The sequence below is a fragment of the Rhinopithecus bieti genome, unplaced genomic scaffold, assembly GCF_001698545.2.
Source record: "Rhinopithecus bieti isolate Rb0 unplaced genomic scaffold, ASM169854v2 scaffold_15146, whole genome shotgun sequence".
Lineage (NCBI taxonomy): Eukaryota > Metazoa > Chordata > Mammalia > Primates > Cercopithecidae > Rhinopithecus > Rhinopithecus bieti.
This window is the reverse complement of record NW_016808195.1, coordinates 1,550,365-1,569,798: the sequence shown is the minus strand read 5'-3', so window position 1 is coordinate 1,569,798 and position 19,434 is coordinate 1,550,365. Positions and strand designations below refer to the sequence as shown.

Genomic DNA, 19,434 nt, shown 5'->3' with positions numbered 1-19,434 from the left:
ATGTTGTGACAGCCATGACGTCGGCACTAGGTGACAGAAAGTTTTCACTCCATTGTAACCTTACAGGTTTGCATACACGATCCATTGTTGATCAAGATGTTATGTAGCGTATGACTGTATTGACAGTATAAATACTTCCGAATGGATAGTTAAATTCTGTTACACCACACAATTATTGAAGACTGTTGGTCTACAGAGTGGAAATACTAATACTGTTGAAGACTGTTGGTCTACAGAGTGGAAATACTAATACTTAAGCTGCATAACTTGCCAGGCTTCTCTGATAATTGTGCTATTAGATTGTAAAAGGCTTTGGGACATATTAAAATAAAACTACTTACAGACACAAGGCATTTTGTTGTTAATAGTCAGCTAGGAAATGAATGCTCAGCAGAATTGTCGAAATAGGCTCCGAAAGGGTATGGCAGAAAAATAAAATGAAACTTTGAAGAGAAAGTTTCAAACGGCAAAAAATACTTAGGCAGCAAAAAGACAATTTTCTAAAATGATGGGTTTGAGAAGAATGAATCAGCAATAAATGTTGGTGCAAAATATTATTTAAGAAGTCTGAACACACTCCTGATTAAAAATATTTTCAAGAGTGACTCCAGCAGAAATAATAAAATGCTAGGCACAAACCTGTTTCCTTAGCCATCCTGGCTAAGCAGGATGCAAGAGGCTGACCCACACCTCCATCAAGTGCTCTGAACTGCTTTGAGAGCACGGCATGTGTGTGTTCAGTTGAGTGTTTTAGGTCATGTCATGTTAGGGTTAATGCCACCCTCTGAGAAAAGGACACATAGAAAGGAAGCCAGCTTCAACCCACAGGCCACGAGTGACCAATTACATTGATCATATGGATGAATTGAGACACAGGTAAACTGCTATCCCGGAGACTAAGTAAGCAACTTAGAAGAGAGAGTGTGTGTATCCTCACATTCAAAGGTGGGTAGACAATCTAGGGCGAGTAGACAGCTGCAGGTATTCCTGAGTCAGAAGCTGGCTGGTTGGCTCTGCCATCCTTGGCATGTGGCTTCCATCTCTGGGTCCAAGGTGACTGCTGTACTGTTTTCAGCCAACAGGAAAGAAGTGGGAAAAAAGTCCTGGCAAGTAGAATTGTCTTCAGAGAGGTGACTCAGAACCTGCAAATACCATTCCTGTTCATATTCCAGTGGCCCTAACATAGTCACATGCTTCCACATAACCACAAAGGAGACTTGACTCTGAAGTCTCTAGCTGCATAACCAACGTACCCAGATAACACTTAGTTCCAGGAAGGGGGTTTATTTCTTTTTTCTTTTTTTGAGATGGAGTCTCGCTCTATCGCCCAGGCTGGAGTGCAGTGGCCGGATCTCAGCTCACTGCAAGCTCTGCCTCCCAGGTTTACACCATTCTCCTGCCTCAGCCTCCGGAGTAGCTGGGACTACAGGCGTCCGCCACCTCGCCCGGCTAGTTTTTTGTATTTTTTAGTAGAGACGGGGTTTCACCGTGTTAGCCAGGATGGTCTCGATCTCCTGACCTCGTGATCCGCCCGTCTCGGCCTCCTAAAGTGCTGGGATTACAGGCTTGAGCCACCATGCCCAGCCGGGGGTTTATTTCTAAAATAAAAGGGACACTATGGATACTGGGGAACAAGATCACATTCTCTGATATGTCATGCATATATTGAGTTCATGCTGTGTTTGAGGCACTGTGGGAAATGCAACTGTGATTAATAGGATGGCCTGCATTCCAGAAGGCAGTAGCAATGCTCACATAAAATGCCGTGTGACAAGGGTTACATATAACCCAGTTTATGAAAGTTCAGGGAAGGGAGGATTTATTTCCTCTGAGTAGAATTTAGGATAACTTATTGGAGGAGGTAAGATTTGAAATGGGCCCTTAACACTGGATAGGACTAAGGTAGACTGGAAATTGGAGTTAGGAGAAAGGACTGTAAAGAGGGAGAGAAGGGCCTTTGATTGGTGGGAAGGGAAAAGCTTGCATCCCAGCTACAGTCATTTTAATAGCTGTGGTCCTTTGAGAACCATCCAGTAATCCCACAAGAATGACCCCACAAAGGCTGATACTGTCAGTTTTCTCTCCAAGTCCATTCTCTCTTATTTCCTTAATGGTAAGAATCCTAACTTTTAGTTGAGTGTATTATCCTCCTTAGCCTTCTATAGAGCTATATGTGATCCCGTGATCAAGTGTTGGCCAATGAGGTAGAAGTGCAAGTATCATAAACAGTTACTGAGATGTATTCTTAATGCAACAGCTTCCTTTGCACTTTCTTCGTCCTGCTGCCTGTAATTGAAGTGTGATGGCTAGAGCTCTGATAGTCACTTTGGATCAGAAGAATAAGCACTAACCCTGGAAGTGACAGCAGAAAGTCAGAATCATCCTTCTTTCCTGATGACACCATAGAACCACCATAGTGGAAGGCCCTGGACTGCCTATCTCCAGACTTGTTTGAAGCAAAAAAAACAAGACTTTAGGTGTTTAAGTCACTGTTATTTTGGGTTTTATGCCATGTTTAATGAGACGAATTCCTACTGAGCACAGGCAGGTTTCAAGCCACACTTGCTCCTAGATCACACTTACCAATGGATAGAGGTTCAACCAACAGTCAGCATATTCATTTCCTATTGCTACCCTAACATATTACCACAAACGTAGAAGCTTAAAACAACACAGCTTTATTTATCTTACAGTTCTGTAAGTCAAAAGTCCAGCATGGGTCCCGCTAGACTAAAATCAAGATATTGGCAAAGTTGTGCTCTCTTTTAGAGATACTAGGGGAAAATTTGTATTCTTTCTTATTTAGGTTGTTGGCTGAATTTTGTTCCTTGCAGTTGTAGGACTGCAGTCCTATATTTCCTTGCTTGCTTTCACCTGACATCTATTCCCAGCTTTTGGATGCTGTGCAGATTCCTTGGCTCATGACCTCCTTCCTCCATCTTCAAACCAGCAACAGTGGGTCCAGTCTCTCTCTCACTTTAGATCTCTCCTACTGCTACTTCCATCATCGTGTAATGCATCAGCCCTTCTGCCTGCCTCTTTCACCTTTAAGGACTCATGTGATTACACTGGGCCAACCTGGATGATCCAGCATCATCTCCGAATCTTAAGTTCTGTAACCTTAATTGCACTTGCAAAGTTCCCTTTGCCATGTGATGGAACATATTCCCCAGGTCTGGGGATTAAGGCATGGGCATCTTCAGGGAGCCATTATTCTGCCAGAGAATACAAGGTTCTTTAGGCAACCTCATCCTTCTGTCAACTTATGATCTTGTTTCAACTGTCCTTCTCATTTACAGGTGCAATAATTAAAAGGGTAATTTCCCCTTGATGCTTATATATAGCCCTGACAGTCAGAACTCCTGCCCAGTTCTAATTCTCAGGAATAAAGCAGTGTCTTTGAGTGATTCCTCATTTATTTTGGGAGTTATGCACCAACTCATAAAAGACACCTAATAGATGTTTCAGGGGCTAGGTTTAAGGCAGAATTTGGTGACTTCTGGGAATACTTTTCTCAGGTAGATGTGAACTGGGGACCAGGGTTAAGACTAGAGTTTCTCTCTAACTTTCCTCAAAGCCAGACCTAAAATAGCCTAAGCAACACTGAAAAATTACTTAGATTTGTTGAGTGGGTTGCAAACAGCAACTTCTTTACAGATTTTTTTCAAGTTGCAATTGAGGATAGGATTGGAAAATAGATGTATCATACCCAAAGCAGTAATTTCAGAAAGAAGAGAAAAGAGAAAACAAATGTCCCTTAAAGAAAATAAGGCGAGAGGGTACCATCCAAATTATCTGGATGGAACCAGGCAAAGGTCAGCCAATGAGTAGTCTTCTGGGGGATCAACTTGGAGATTAATTCTGGCCTCATTGTACTTTCTCCTTTGTGCACTTTGGAGGAGGGAAGCACTTCAGTGTGAGGTCCCTAGGACGGAAGCTCCAAGAGGACAAGAGATTTGCCTATTTTGTTTTCTTTACACCCAACCTCCAGAGTACTCAGCGAACATATACAGTATTTGCATGAATAAATGAATACATTGTTGATTGACTGCTTGATTGGTTGACAGGTACCTAAGTCCTACTTTGGTTCCCCATCCCCAACCCCCTGCTCGGCTATATTGCCTAGAAGTTAAACCTTGTGCTTAAAATCAGACTTGAACCCAGGTCTCACCTCCACTATCTATTCTGTCAATGTGTTCCCTGGGAACTTCCTTAAGTCTGTTTCCTATCTATAGTCTGTAGCCAATGATTATGCTTGGCATCATGAAATTTCATTAAGATAATGGATGCAAATGCTTAGCACAGTGCCTAGCAGTACAGTCATGTGCCACAAAATGACATTTCAGTCAACACACCACATACCCAATAGTGGTACCATAAGATTACACTACCATATTTTTATTGTACCTTTTCTATGTTTAGATACACAAATACTTACTGTTTTGTTACAATGGCCTACAGTATTTAGTAAAGTAACATGCCGTACAGGTTTGTAGCCTAGTAACAGTAGGTTAGACAATATAGCCTAGGTGTAGAGTAGGCTTTACCATCTGGGTTTGTGTAAGTGCACTTTATGGTGTTTACACAATAAAAAAATCACCTAATGATGCATTTCTTAGAACATATCCCTGTTATTAAACGTGGCATGGCTGTACTCAAATTTGTTAGCACTTAATGTTAGTTCAAACCCACTTCTGCTGCTAAAGGGGTCTCCCAGTGATGGTCAAACTGAATTCCCAGCCTACATGCCTCTACTTGAATCAATTAGCCTGTCTCGCCAGCATGTCATGCACATGTACATGTGTGCATGTACACGAGGGTGTGTGCACTCATGCATGCATGCACATAAATATCAACGGGCTAAAGTAAATGTAAATGCTATCTTCTCCATGAGGCCAACTATTGAGGCCCTAGTCAGAATTCATCTCTTCACTTTAGAATTCTTGAATGTTGATTAAGCCATCTTTGTATGTCTTACATACCAATGCCTAGCACAGTGTCTGGCATAATATAGAAACCTGTTTCTATATTCATCCGCTCATTCATTTTGGATGAATGAGTGGATGGATGGATGGATGGAAAGTTAACTTACTTATGTTCTCTGGCAGCTCCACGGGGATTTATTTATTTTTATGCCCACAACTGGTCAGCACAGTGCCTTACCCACTGTAGCTATTCACTAAATAGTGGTTGGATGGTGATAAAGGAGAAGAAAAATTAGAAAATCAAGACCAATCCCCACCTGGAATCATTCTCCTTTCAGGGCATTCTATTGAAAGGAGTTATTGAGAAGAGAGGCAGGGAGTTGACAGCCACCCTCTGGACTCTCTCCCAGGGCCTTTTTAGAATAGGAAAGTTAATTATGGAACCAGATTAACAGTTTCTTTTTTGATACAGCCAAAGTAAAACCAGCAGGATGCAATTTAGCTCTTCCCCACTTTCCAGATAGCAGCAAATTTTCATACAAAACAAAGAGACACTTGAATTGCAAATTACTTAGAGAATCAGCTAGCAACCCCAACGGAAGAATATTTCTACTTTCAAAACCCGCTGTTGCCTTTTTAGGTTTAACCATGTAGTGGGACCTTCATAAAGGCCTAGGCATCTTGCTGTTCCAACTCTTGGCCAAGTAGGGAGGAGGAGCAATTCATTAAGGTTTACTGGAATGTCCCAGGATGAGCTTTTTGCTCAGAACATTTTCCTCTACTCCAGACTGTCTGTCTCTAACCCTCAGAGCACCAGCCTCCACTCACACAATGAGGGCTAAAGGGTTTCTAGAGGTCATCTCACTGGAGAGTAGGAAGAGCAAATGCCTATAATGGCAGGGGGAAATGTAACAAATAAAACAGGTGATGAAAGTGAATGTATTACCTCTAGGAAGTGGGTGAGAACTGGGGCAAAACTTTATCCCATCTAACCATCACTGGACCATTGTTGATTGTTGCTAGACAGTTCCAAGAAGTCTGTAATCTGGATTGTTAATTGAAGCATTCTTTTTAGCTGTTGGCATCTAATTAATAAGGGGGAATAATACCATCTATTAGCTGGATATGGCCTGTGGGGCCACCAGCTTATAACTTCTGATCTAGCACACCTGGCTTCCTTATTTGATAGGGAAACCGAGGTCAAGAGACAGAAATAATGTATAAAAGATCACAGAGTATCCCAATCTTCTGACACCTCCTCCAGTGCCTAGCTGATTCCACCATACAGCCTCCCCAAATTCCTGCCCCCCACACAGGATACAGGGAAGTTTTATTTTCACAAGAGCATTTATTAACTTATTTTTCTGACTTAAATAGATAATTCCTACTTTCTACAGAGAATTTGGAAGATTTAACAAGGATAAGAGAAAATTAAAAAGTCACACAGTGGTGCCATTTTATTTATGGAGGGACTGGAGGCTGAGGTAGAAACCTGGCTGGACCCAGGCTGCTTCCGGACACAGCCACTGGAGGGCAAGGTGGCATCTCAGTTAGCTTAGCCAACAATAACAGGTTGTAGGAAGGTTAGGCCAGGGGTTGAAAACACAGCCAGGTATGTGGCAGAAATGAGTAAAAGAGGACAGATGAGGAAATAAGGTGAATGAAGTATGTGCCCTGCCTGAACCCTGTAGACAGCACTCAGATTCAGCTTGTGTCATTGTGTGGGAATGCAAATAATGTTGACAGCTTTTTGGAATTTTTTTTATGTGAAGCTGAAATCTAACCTTCTTAAGTAAAAATTTTCAATGTGTGAATGTAGTTCAAATAACGTGTGTGTGTGCATGTGCGTGTATGTGTGTGTGTCTGTGTCAAAACCCATCAAGGAGCAGGATTTGGGCTATGGACTTTCTCTTTGTGACCTCTGTTTAGTGACTCACTGAGAATGAACTGGGCCCTAGGCAGCTCAGTCAGCTGGGTGGAGAGTTTGTTTGTGATTAGTCACAGGCCACCAGAGAGCTGGCATGCAGATGACCAAAATCAGAACAAGACTGAGGAGGCTGAGGCTGTCCATTGACTTAGCTCAGATGTCCCCTGGAGAGTGAGGGTTTCAACAAGAACCAAGTTGCATCTTGGACAGACCCTATAGGGAGATCTTCTGCCCAAATCTAAAGTACCTACCATGGCCTTTTGTAGAGTATGTGTGTGTGCATATGCGTGTGAATAATCTTTACCTTGCTAAAATAATATAGATTATCTCACTTGGTAGCCTTGTGGAAGACAACTTCATTGTCTCCAAAGAGGAAATGTTTAAAGTCAGTAAAGCTAGCAATGAGTGTGTCAACTCTTTCCATGCTACTGTAATGAATTACTGAATGAGTCAGGCAGTAGAATGGAATGGAAGGAGCCCTTGAATAGGAATCTTGAATTTTCCCACCCTGACCTCTCTCTGAGCTTCTAATTCATACTCTATGAAGTGAAAATTATCATACCTGCACTGTTTTCTATATTAGTGAGGATTTTTTTAATAAGAAAAACAGAAAACCCAATGGCTTAAGAGAAAAACAAAAACTAGCCTAAGCAGAGAAGGGTATGTGTTGGTTCACACAACCGAAAAGTTCAATCATAGTTAAATCTGGGGGTCCAAATAACATCAAAGCTAGGTATCTCTCGCTCAGAACTGCAGTGTTGATTTCCCATGTTGGCTTCCAGCAGCTCTAGGTCTCCATCTTCATCATTGCAAGTACAGTAGAAAGAGACCTTCTACTACATTTTCAACACAAGTTTCAGAATTAACTTTCATTGGTCTGAAATCCCATGCCCATTCTGAAACCAGTCAATGTGACAAAAAAGATGAAATGCACTGAGGGGCTGGACCAGCACACATTTCATGGAACAATTAGGCATTTAGCTGAGGATCTCTGGGAACATAATTTGCATTCTGTATGGTGGAAGATAAAGTAGCAGACCTGATTCCCTGGTAGGAATAAAATGTTTCCACTGAGACAACTCCCTGGGAATCTATTCCACTTGCTCTGTAAAGTGTGTCTAAAGCTAAAGCCATCCAGTTAAAGAGAAAAGGGCAAAATACTGGATTATTGCTGATACTAAAATGAGATTGTATATTTTGTATTTCTTTTCTCTCCTGTGTCATGCAGGCTTCCTTTGACAAGAGAATCAGAACCGACTGGTGACATTTGTTTCAATGAAAGCAACAGTGTGAAGGGTAAGTAGTTTCTCCTATTATTCGTCTCATTTAGTGGAGATGTGAACTCCTTTCCACTGCCAAGATGAGAAACTACCATTTCTTACACATGGACACAAAGATGAGAACAATCAACACTGGGAATTCAAAAATGAGGGAAGGAGAAAGAGGAGCAAGACTTGAAAAACTACCTATCAGGTACTATGTTTACTTCTTGAGCAATGGGGTCATTAGAAGCCCACACCTCAGCACCACTCAATATACCCATGAAACAAACTTGCACATGTACCCTCTGAGTCTAAATTTTAAAAAACAAAAAACAAAAAAACAAAAAAACACCACCGCTATTTCTTCCTCCAAGCCAGTAAAGTAAACATCAACTGATCTGGTATGTCAGTTGCCAAGTAGATGGCTTAAACTTGTATATATTCCCCAGACAACATAGGACCTGTCAAAGTATATATCACTTAAGATGTGCTATTGGCTGCAAATAACAGAAAGTACAGATTCAAGTTGGCTTAATTAAAAAAAAAGTTTTTGGCCCTCGTAAGAAGTCCTAAGGTAAGAGAGGTCCATAGATTGCCAATGGAGTAAATCAGTAATGTTACCAAGACTTGGATTATGACTTCTTCAACCGACTGTCTCATCAGTCTCCAACAAACTTCCTCTCACATTTATTGGCCAGAAATGTGTTACACACCCTTGCCTAAATCAGTCCTTAGCAAAGCAAATGGAACCACCATGATTGGTTTAGACTAATTGCTAGTCCCTTCTTGGTGTTAAGAATGGGACTCACATTCCCTGAACTACATGGTTGTGTGGAGAAAAGTGGATATATAAACAAAATTAAAATCTTATTAGAAAGAATAAAGAATGAGTAGGAATTGTAAAGGCAATCAATGGTGTCTACTATAAGATGATACTATGAAAATCTTAACAGTACTTCCTCTAAGAAGAAAGCTTATAAAGTTATTCAAGTTCCAAGACCTCATATACTCCATCATGGCAGAGAAAGCAGGCACCATACTTGGCTAACCTCCCCTCCAGTCATGGGTAAAATGAAAGAAAGACTCTAGATATAAAACCCAAGGCATTATCATTATACCATATGCAGACTGTTTCTCCAATTTGCATAATTATAAACTCCCCCTCAAAGAGTAAACATCACTGCCAACTTAAAAACAACAACAACTACAAAACAGTATTAAATATGCATTGCTAATTTGACTTTCTAATTTGTCTGGGCTCTTCACAAAGATGTGCATAACTCTGCAGATACCGAATGCTTAAGAAAATCCTCCACCTGCCTGAAAACACATCAACAGGAAAACAAAAGCTAAAATTAGTTTTCAGCTAAAGAATTTGAGTTGTTGCCTGAAAATTACCTGCAGGAGTCCGTTCTATTAAAAAGGACTCTCAAATTCATTGTCTCAAGCATTGCTTACCAACATTCAAGTATAGGCAATTGCTTTGTGCAGCCAAAAGAAGATCATTTCGCAAGATCTCACCATTCACTTTTAAGAGTCTCCTGTGAGCTGTGTATGGCATTATATTTGGTCATTTATAGGAAGTAATTCAAGAGTTTCAGAAAGACTTTCCTATCCCAAAATCTGTCTTTTATTGATCTGCCTCAAAGATCCAGACCACTTGGGCTTTGAAGCTTCCAGCTATCGTACAAATATGCTACCTGGCCAAGGTGGATTAGCTCTTATTATTTTCCTCAATTTCAGTTCCCTGATGAGCCACGTTGATAAGTGGGACACAGGATGTGTATATATGCATAGAGGGAAGTCCTCCTGCAAGAATGAATCAAAAAACGGTAAATGTTGGCTTGGATGCAGTGAACAAGGAACACTTCTACACTGCTGGTGGAAATGTGAACTAGTACAACCACTATGGAAAATAGTGTGGAGATTGCTTAAAGAACTAAAAGTAGAACTACCATAGCCGAAGAAACGAGACAAAGGCCCCACGTCACCTGGGTGAGTGGCTAGCCACACAGATGAAGAACATTAATGAAAAAGATACTGCACATACTATTGTGTTTATAGCAGCCCAACAAATTCGGCAATTGCAAAATCATAGGACCAAACAAAATGCCCTATCAATCAAATGACAGGTATAAAGAAACTGGGTGGTGGGTGGGTGGGTGTGTGTATATATGTGTATATATATATGTGTGTGTATATATATATGAGTGTGTGTATATATGTGTATATACATATGTGTGTGTATATATATATGATGGAATACTACTCAGCTATAAAAAGGAATGAATTAACAGCATTTGCAGTGACCTGGATGACATTGGAGACTATTATTCTAAGTGAAGTAACTCAGGAATTGGAAAACAAACATCCTATGTTCTCACTGATACGTGGGAGCTAAGCTATGAGGACACAAAGGCGTAAGAATCATACAATGGACTTTGGGGACTTGGGGTGAAGAGTGGAAGGAGGGTGAGGGATAAAAGACTAAAAATATGGTGCAGTGTATACTGCTTGGGTGATGGGTGCACCAAAATCTTACAAATCACCACTAAAGAACTTATGTAACCAAAGTGTACCCCAATAACTTATGGAAGAAGATAAAAATAAAAAATTTCCTTTGAATTAAAAAAAAAGTCCCCCTAGCGGTATACAACTTACATGTGTACATGTAATTTGCAATATATGTGTGTATATACCTCTATATAATGGAAATACCTGTTATGTATAAACACATAACACACATGAATACAGTGTTACATAGTGGAATCCTTTTATACAAGCTATTTTCAAACCTGCTTTGTGAACTCAATATTATAGACATATTTCCTTTGTAATTTGTGTGTGTGTGTACATACACGTCATTTTTTACCATTGATTAGTATTGCATCTCAGGAATTAATGATAATTTGTTCACTCAATCCTCTTTTAAACTATACCTGTCATTCTTGGCTATATCATCACTATTTTTAATTATATGAAAGCATACTTGTGCACAGAGATCTTTCTCTGCACATACTGTTGTCTCTTTAGTAAGCTCCTTGAAGAGTCATTGATAGGTCAGGGACAGGAGGGAAGAACCACAGAGGACTAGAATATTGATACTGCATGATCCTTTCTGGGGGCTCAGATATGCCTGTGAGGCTGGGCTCCTATAGTGTGTGTGTGTGTGTGTGTGTGTGTATGGAAGAAGAAAATGGGGACAAAGTGCAATAAATGTGACCTTTGCTGATGCCACATTTTTATACCGAGTTGTCACAGAACAATAAGAAAACTGCTGTTATTGCAGACAGCCATTAGATTTGTTTTAGTGTTTACTTCAGCAGTGTCTATCTGTGCCTTGTCTAGACTGTAAACTCCCTGTGGGCAGGAGCCAGTTCTGGTGGTTGTTGCTGTTACTGACCAATATGTGGCAAGTGCTTAATATATTTACATTACTGCATTTCAACATTTTTTGGGTGAAAGAGTGAATAAATTATACAGAAAATATTTCCTGAAAGGAAAAGATTTTCAAGAAACTTCCTAAAGACTGACATTCTAGGGAATCTGTTATCTTCTCAGTCTTCTTACTCAACCCCCAGTATCTCTTTTGTATCTAATACTTTCCATCCCACAACAATTGAAATATAGAACCATACAATTTTAGGTGTTACTCTACTGTTCTAAGGTAAAAATTAATTCTGTCTCAGAAATTATTGTATAAGGAGCAGGTTGTAGTAAATGGATCAGCCTTGTCAGTCAAGAGTTTATCTTTAACGTAAACCACTCAACCCCAGCCTCAAGGTCCACCTATTTTTATGACCAGCATCTGACTTATTTTTATATTTTACTTCCATTTTTAAACAAGATAGGTTGCTGTACGATTATGAAAATTAAAGTAGGAATAAACTTGGATATGTGACTTTATACTGAATTCTATAGATTGCAAAATGGATGGGTTCTGTTATGTTGTGCCAGTTTGAGTTGCTCCAAAACACACTGAAAAATGAAATATTTCTCTCTTTCCATAAACAATATTTATTTGCCTTTTCTATTTCCAAAGACGTTTTCTATCATGTCATTCAGGATCTTACCTAAGTTTCTTGAATTCTTGTCATCCTTCCCAGAGTAGCAAGGGTGGTTTTCAATTTCCCTAACTCACTTAATGTCTGTCTGCAATTCTGTGCCCAGCAAAAGAGCTAACTGAACAGATACCCTGTACCCATCACAAACCAGCAATGCCACAGGCTCCTGAACATAGAGCAACATTGACCTAAAAATCTTTCAAACATCCCCAAGGAAAAAGATTTCTATTTGGCAATTCAAAGTGAGATCTGCAGACCAGCAGCACCCACAGCATCTACTACCTCCTTAGAAATGCAGAATTCTAGGCCTCACCCAGACCAGCCTACTGAATCCAAATACACATTTTCTCAACATCCCCAGGTATTTCATATGCATGTTATGGACCTAAAGAGCAATTCCTTGTGGTCATTCACCTGGATTTCTTCCTATTTTCAAGAGATCTCTCTGCTTTAACCAACAAAATGAAGCACATAAATACTAAAAGTACATTATTTAAATAGCCCACACTATTATTGTACTGGGCAAAGAACACATTTCATACTGAGTTGAAGGAAATGTTCCCTATTTCAAAAGTTTACTCCTTAGACAATTTCATCATTTTCATAGCAACTTCCCCTCCATTCCTTCATTTGTTCAAAATGGCAGCCCTTAAGATATAAATATGTTATTACTTTTATGCATTGAATTTGGATAAATACAACCCATGTGACACATTTACTATGAAATCAAAGGAAAAAGCCTCCCTAGAATGTAGTGCAGTAAAATCTGTAGTCACTTTAATGATGCCGTCACAATTTATGGTCCTGAGTAGATCATAAATTCTAAACAATTGCTGGAATCTAAAAGTATCTATTGAAATTAAAAATAAATATTGTTGTGGTTGAATAGAAAAAGTTTCAGGAGTGTTTAGTTTGGGAATCCAGTTATTACACAGTACACTGGAGTAAAGGGGAAAAAAATGTTCCTGGAAATAACGCCAACGAGATGCACAGATAGAAGTGAAGTTTTTAGTATGATCAAAGAAGATTTAACAACTATTTTTAAGTCTGGAAACCATTTTCTAGATGTTTTAGTCTGAACATACTACCTTATAGTTTTGTATATGGTTAATCTCAACTGCCTGCATTTCTGAAACAAATACATTGTTAGTATTGTGATTAAATGATGCTATTGTATAAAAAAGAATAAATTATGTTCTATGAAATCACCAAAAAATATATATATTTATATGGCAACCCTAATAAAAGGCTAAATCACAGTTTAAAAAGAGAGATAAGGTGAGCTTCCATGCTCCCAGCGTCTACTTCTGGGCTTATCTCCTCCATTCTCTTAAGGTTTCCAGTACTCTCAATCTCTCTTGCCCTCCTCTAGAGGAAAATATATTCTTGAAATGAAATGTCAGTCATTTATATTTTGTATACATTCAAAGATTTGTTCTAATAATTTGTAGTACTATCTCTCACCATGAAGGAAAGAATTTGTCTCCCATTAAAGGAACATTATATATTAAAGAGATGATAAGTACTGACTAGATCAGGATTGGTTTTATTTGAAGAGTTGATAGCTTCCTGGACTTTAGTGTTAATATTCTGAGACTGCATCTGGATTCACCAAGAGAAAATATTTTGTGATCAGTGATGTCTGCCATGGGTATGAGATAAGGACATAGCCATACGTCGGCTATGTAATATTCCATACCACAGCTTTTACTGAGCTTTTATACAGATCCATTGTTAAGTACTTGCAGGCTACCTTATTTGTCTATTGATGAATATCAAATTATCCCCCAAATTAAATGCCTTAAAAGAATAATGCATATTATTTTACAGTTTCTATGGGTCAGGAATCTTTGAGCAACTTACCTGAGTTCTCTGTCTCAGGGGTTTCTTACAAGGACACAATCAAGGTATTAGCCAAGACTGCAGGCTCACCTGAAGGCTTGACTGGGGAAGGATCCACTTCCAAGCTTACTGACGTCATGATTAGTCACACTCAGTTCCTCCAAGGCTGTTGCACAGAGCATCTCAGTTCCTCACCAGCCGTTTTCCAGAGACTTCCCTCAGTTCCTTGCCAGCTTGCCCTCTCTTTTAGGGCATATACACAAAAAGAGTAAGAGAGATGGTTAGCAAGACGAAAATCACAATCTTTTGTAACCTAATTATAGAAGTGACATCCCATCACTTTTGCCTAATATGTTCACTGATGTAAGTCACTATATCTGCTCAAGGCCAGGGGAAGACACAAGGGTGTAAATCTTAGGGGGTAGGAATCAGCGGGAGCCATTCTGAATATTTAGGTTGATTTAAATCTTTTCCTTGTATATACAATGCAGGAATAAGTATATCCTCTACAGAATTGTTTTGAAAAGTACTTGGCTTTCACTGGTGCTGTTTAGCAGCCTTTTTCTGATTATATAAAAACCATGAAGTCACTGCTAGGACCAGGTTGGAGATAGTGACATTAATAACAGGAACACATAACCAGCTTCTGCACACCTCCTATGTAATTCTCTGATCATTCTCCCTTTGCTTCAATGCTGCACAGGCTTTATTCCATTCTGTCTTCACCATGGTCACTCTTAAGATGCCTACTACTATTATCCCATTTTTATAAGTGATGAATTAGACATAGAGAAGCAGAGTCACTCACTCAGGGTAGCACAGCTAACAAGGAACAGATCTGGGATTTAGACACAAATCCACCTGACTTTAACAGTGGTGTTATTGCCACTGTGCCTTTTGCCTCTCTGGAATTAGCCAAAAAGTGGTCTTCTAAATATTTTGACAATGCACCCCTATTAGCAATAACTTTTCAGAATATGCCCTTACTATGTGTATATGTATTTATAACATATTTGTAATTTAAAATAAGTAAATCTTTTTTGATAAAAGTGATTATGAATAGAAGTTATTCACACCACAATGGATTGTCTTGCCCAGAGCTGATTCTCTCTGGATGTGACATCCTCCGGTCCATAACTTCCCAGTTGACAATCAAGTGGGCTTGTGGACATAGAGTTGGATGCTTCTGCATCCCAGATACTTAAAAAAGAGGGGAGACACTGACTTTCAGCCTCTTCTTTGCTCTATTATGAGTTTTTGAAGAAATACTGGATGAGTAGGAGTTTGGACAATTTCTTCCTCTCACTTTGTGCCATCAAATCTCTTAAGGAAGGATATTGTAGGGTTGGAACAGTCTTTCTTCCAGCCTTGGAGCTGTGGTCTCCACTGTGGGAGAAAATAAAATGCTTTTAAATGCTGCCTCCTCATTGGGATTGAGAGATGGAGGAAAGTTCAGATGCTGTTTCCAAGTGATGTTTTATACTTTATAAAGAACTATTTATTATGGCTTTAAAATTACTTATGTGTTTACTTTAAATAGATAATACATGGACATGGTAAAAAGCATGTTTAATGCATTATGAATATTTACTGAAAAGCTTTCTGTAGAACCTGTCTACAGCCTCTCCACTTTCCTCCCCTAAAGCAACCACTTTGTATGTGTGTACCTTCCAGTGAGAGTCTATATCCATACAAATACACATGTGGATGCCCCTTATTTTTTTATAACCTAAGTGATACACCAGTCTCTGTAGGTGGTTTTATTCACCTGTTACTTCTTAGAGATTGTGTTATATTAGTATACAAAACCATTACTTATTCTTCGTAATGGCCACATAATACTGTATAGTAGAAATGCGCCAAAATTTATGTAACCAGCTCCTTATAGATGAATGTTTAGGTTGATTTAAATCTTTTCCTTTTACATACAATGCTTCAATAAGTATATCCTCTAGAGGATTGTTTTGAAAAATACTTGGCTTTCACTAATGGTGTTTCGTAGCTTTTTGCTGATTATAAAAAACAACATTGTCACTGCTGGGGCCAGGTTGGGGAACATATAGCAGGAACATATAGCCAACTGGGCACACCTCCTGTGTAATTCTCTGATTATTCTCCCATTGCTTCAATACTTGGTATCTCAGCTGAACAAGTCCCACAATGCTACCACGAGAGAAAAGTACTTGTATTATGTAACTTTGCTGGAAGACTAGAGAAATTCAGGCTCCATCTTCCATCTTTGGATTTCCCAATGCAGCTGTGGGAAGCAAGTGTAGGAACTCTTGTGCGGACTGGCTAGCAGGATTTATCTATCAATAAGAGGGTAGGGCAGCCTTGAGCAGTGGTAGCACAGTGCAGTAAGGAGAGCATCAGCTTCAGGTCAACATATTTAACTTGTGTGGGTGGTTCCCCAAACCAAGATAACTGTCACCAAAAAATGGAGGAGTGGATGCTGGCCTGGCACAAACGATGGGTGCCCACTTTGGGGGTTGTTCATGTAGTCCCTTCATTAGTGACCCTTCATCGCCACCCCTTCCATAGCTCTGAATGTCCTTGTCACTCTGGTCCCCTTTCCTCACTGGGATTAGATGACCTCGAAGATCCTATCCCTCTCAAGCTTTACCCCAACTTTATAATTTGCCATCACGTATCAGGGAGGCAGGGTCTGGCTCAGGCATCTGCCTTTATGATGTTTTATGCCCATCTTGCCAGATCACTCAGAGCTCCCCAGAGGTGTCAACCTACTCTTTCTCTTGCCTTCCTGGTTGGCTGCCTGTGGAAATTACTAGGAAGTGCCCAACTAAAATCATTCTGAAGACATGTGTTTGCTTCAATTTTCAAATCCGTATGCTGGCCAGGGTGTCAAGCACACAGAGAAATCTCAGCCTCTGAGTTCTGACTGGGCTTTTTCAAGTATGGACATATTGTTATAAGCATAGAGATGACTAGACTGACAGAATGTTTCCCTTGGGCCAAGCGTCACAGGAAAAAAAATCTTACTAATAACAAAAGCAGTAGCAGAGGCTACATTTTGAGTTCCTGCTTTATTCCAGAGTCTGTATGAGGCACAGAGCATCCACAGAGTATGGGACCAGTCTAACTGGTTGGAAACCTCATCTCCATTACTCAAGAGCTCTGTCACTCTGATACATTTCTTGCCCTCTCTAAATATCAGTTACACCAGCTACAAAACAGAGCAGTAATTGCACTTACCTCCCAGGGCTGCTGTGAAAAATCAGACAATGTAGCCCCTGGGACATACCTAGCCAGTGTCTGGCATATAGGAAGCACACAGTAGCAGCTGACTAGCTTCATAGCTATTTCTGAAAGATTGTTTCTCCTCATTTCATAAATGTACAAACTCAGAATCCAAGAAGGTAAATAACTTGCCCAAGACCAAAAGTAGCAAAACTGGGACTAGAACTTAGGTCATCTGCCTCATTAATTCTTCAAATATTTATGGGTCCCTCCTATGTTCCAAGCACTGAGGATAGGGAAATAAGTGAGCAAGGCACAATCCTGGCCCCCATGGAGTTTACAGCCTGGTGTGATACCATGATATCCCTTAACATGCCTGCCATCCATTCCCATCGTAAAGCTGCCCCAGGGCACCTAGTTAAAATGTCCCTGAATACTCTTGACAGTAACCACAATAGCTAATATTTATAGGATACTAGTGGGTGCTCATTTAATCTCTCCAAAAGCCCTGTGAGGCAGCTACAATTATTATCTCCTTTTTACTGGTTAAAAATCTGAAGCTTAGGCTGAGGCAGGTGGATCACAAGGTCAGGAGATCAAGACCATACTGAATAACACGGTGAAACCCCATCTCTACTAAAACTACAAAAAATTAGCTGAGCATGGTGGCAGGCACCTGTAGTCCCAGCTACTCGGGAGGCTAAGGCAGGAGAACGGCGTGAGCCCGGGAGGCGGAGCCAAGATCGCGCCACTGCACTCCAGCCTGGGCAACAGAGCAAGACTCCATCTCAAAAAGAAAAAAGAAAGAAAAAAGCTTGCAGAAAGCAGAATGAGTTCTTGAACCCATGTAGCTAGTAAGTGGTGGAGCTTGGATTTGAACCCAGGCAACATACAAGAATAGTTCACTATACTGTTTAAAGGAGTCAAGCTGACTTGAGACTGGGATTGAAGCTAGAACAAAAAGTTATGTTAGTGCTTCAGTCCACATCCAATCACATATAAGGTGCATCTTATTTCTGTGTGCCCTATGTTCCTATAGTAATCCTCAGAGGTTAAAAAATAGATATACTTGCGATAGTTTGCTGAGAACAGAAAACCAAACACCGCATGTTCTCACTTATAGGTGGGAATTGAACAATGAGATCACTTGGACTCGGGAAGGGGAACATCACACACCGGGGCCTATTGTGGGGAAGGGGGAGTGGGGAGGGATGGCACTGGGAGTTATACCTGATGTAAATGACGAGTTGATGGGTGCTGACGAGTTGACGGGTGCAGCACACCAACATGGCACATGTATACATATGTAACAAACCTGCACGTTGTGCACATGTACCCTAGAACTTAAAGTATAATTTAAAAAAAGAAAAAAAATAGATACACTAGGAGAGACCTTTGACTGTGAAAACAAAGCAGGCACTATCAAATTAAAATCAGGCAGTGGGACTTAGACTGACTAAATCTGCCTTCCTGCACTCTGCTTAGTTGCATTTTCAGAGACCTCTGTCCTCAAGGGACAAGCTTTGTTAGCCAGTGGCAGATAGAGGTCTACTTCAGCCCCCGGAAATGGAGTTTGACTTGGCTGCTTGCAGACAGGCATGGCCTGGGGAGACAGAGGCCAGGGCAAAGCCCAGGGGTCTAGCTGGTAAACACAGCCACGGCTGGTGACTTCTGCAGAGCTGCTGCAGATCACGAACAGAGTTGTGTTCAAGGGAGTCAAGCAAACTTCAGTTCTGCCTCCCTGATTCAGAAGATTCATCGGAATCTCCACAGGCATCTGGTGGGTCCACAGAGGCAGTGATGCTGGCATAAGTAAAATACTATCAGCATGATTTTTCCCCATTTGCTGGCTTTATTCATGGCTCACAGTTACACTCCCTCCAGTGAGGGAGGCTCTGTGCAACCCTAATACACTGTGAGATTGTTAACTGGGAGTAAAAGCAAGGCAGAAAAGAGAGGCTCCCTGCAGAAAACAAAGAGGCCTTGCCCTTCACACAGAGACAAAGCCAGACACAGCTGGAGCCTAAGTTTGTGTCTCTGTTACTTGCAAAACATAACACCCAGCAAAATAGAGACTAGATTTGTATTTTTGTTCCCAACCTGAAATTAAGAAATCTAAAGCAATAAGTCCTTCATGGACCAGGTTTCCACCTGCCTCCCAACACATAAGTCACCTCGGGAAAATATAAAGAATGGTCCTGGACTGTGCCAAGGAA

The 19,434-nt window shown here is 40.4% G+C and overlaps 1 protein-coding gene across 1 annotated transcript in view; it reads left to right on the top strand.

Annotated features, from left to right (window-relative positions):
• Positions 1 to 19,434, top strand: part of ATP10B (ATPase phospholipid transporting 10B (putative)) — a 282,819-nt gene that overhangs the window by 44,953 nt on the left and 218,432 nt on the right. Inside the window, exon 2 of the mRNA XM_017885730.1 lies at positions 8,081 to 8,325. The gene's annotated coding sequence lies outside the window, so the exon portion shown is untranslated. The remainder of the gene's footprint in view (positions 1 to 8,080; positions 8,326 to 19,434) is intronic.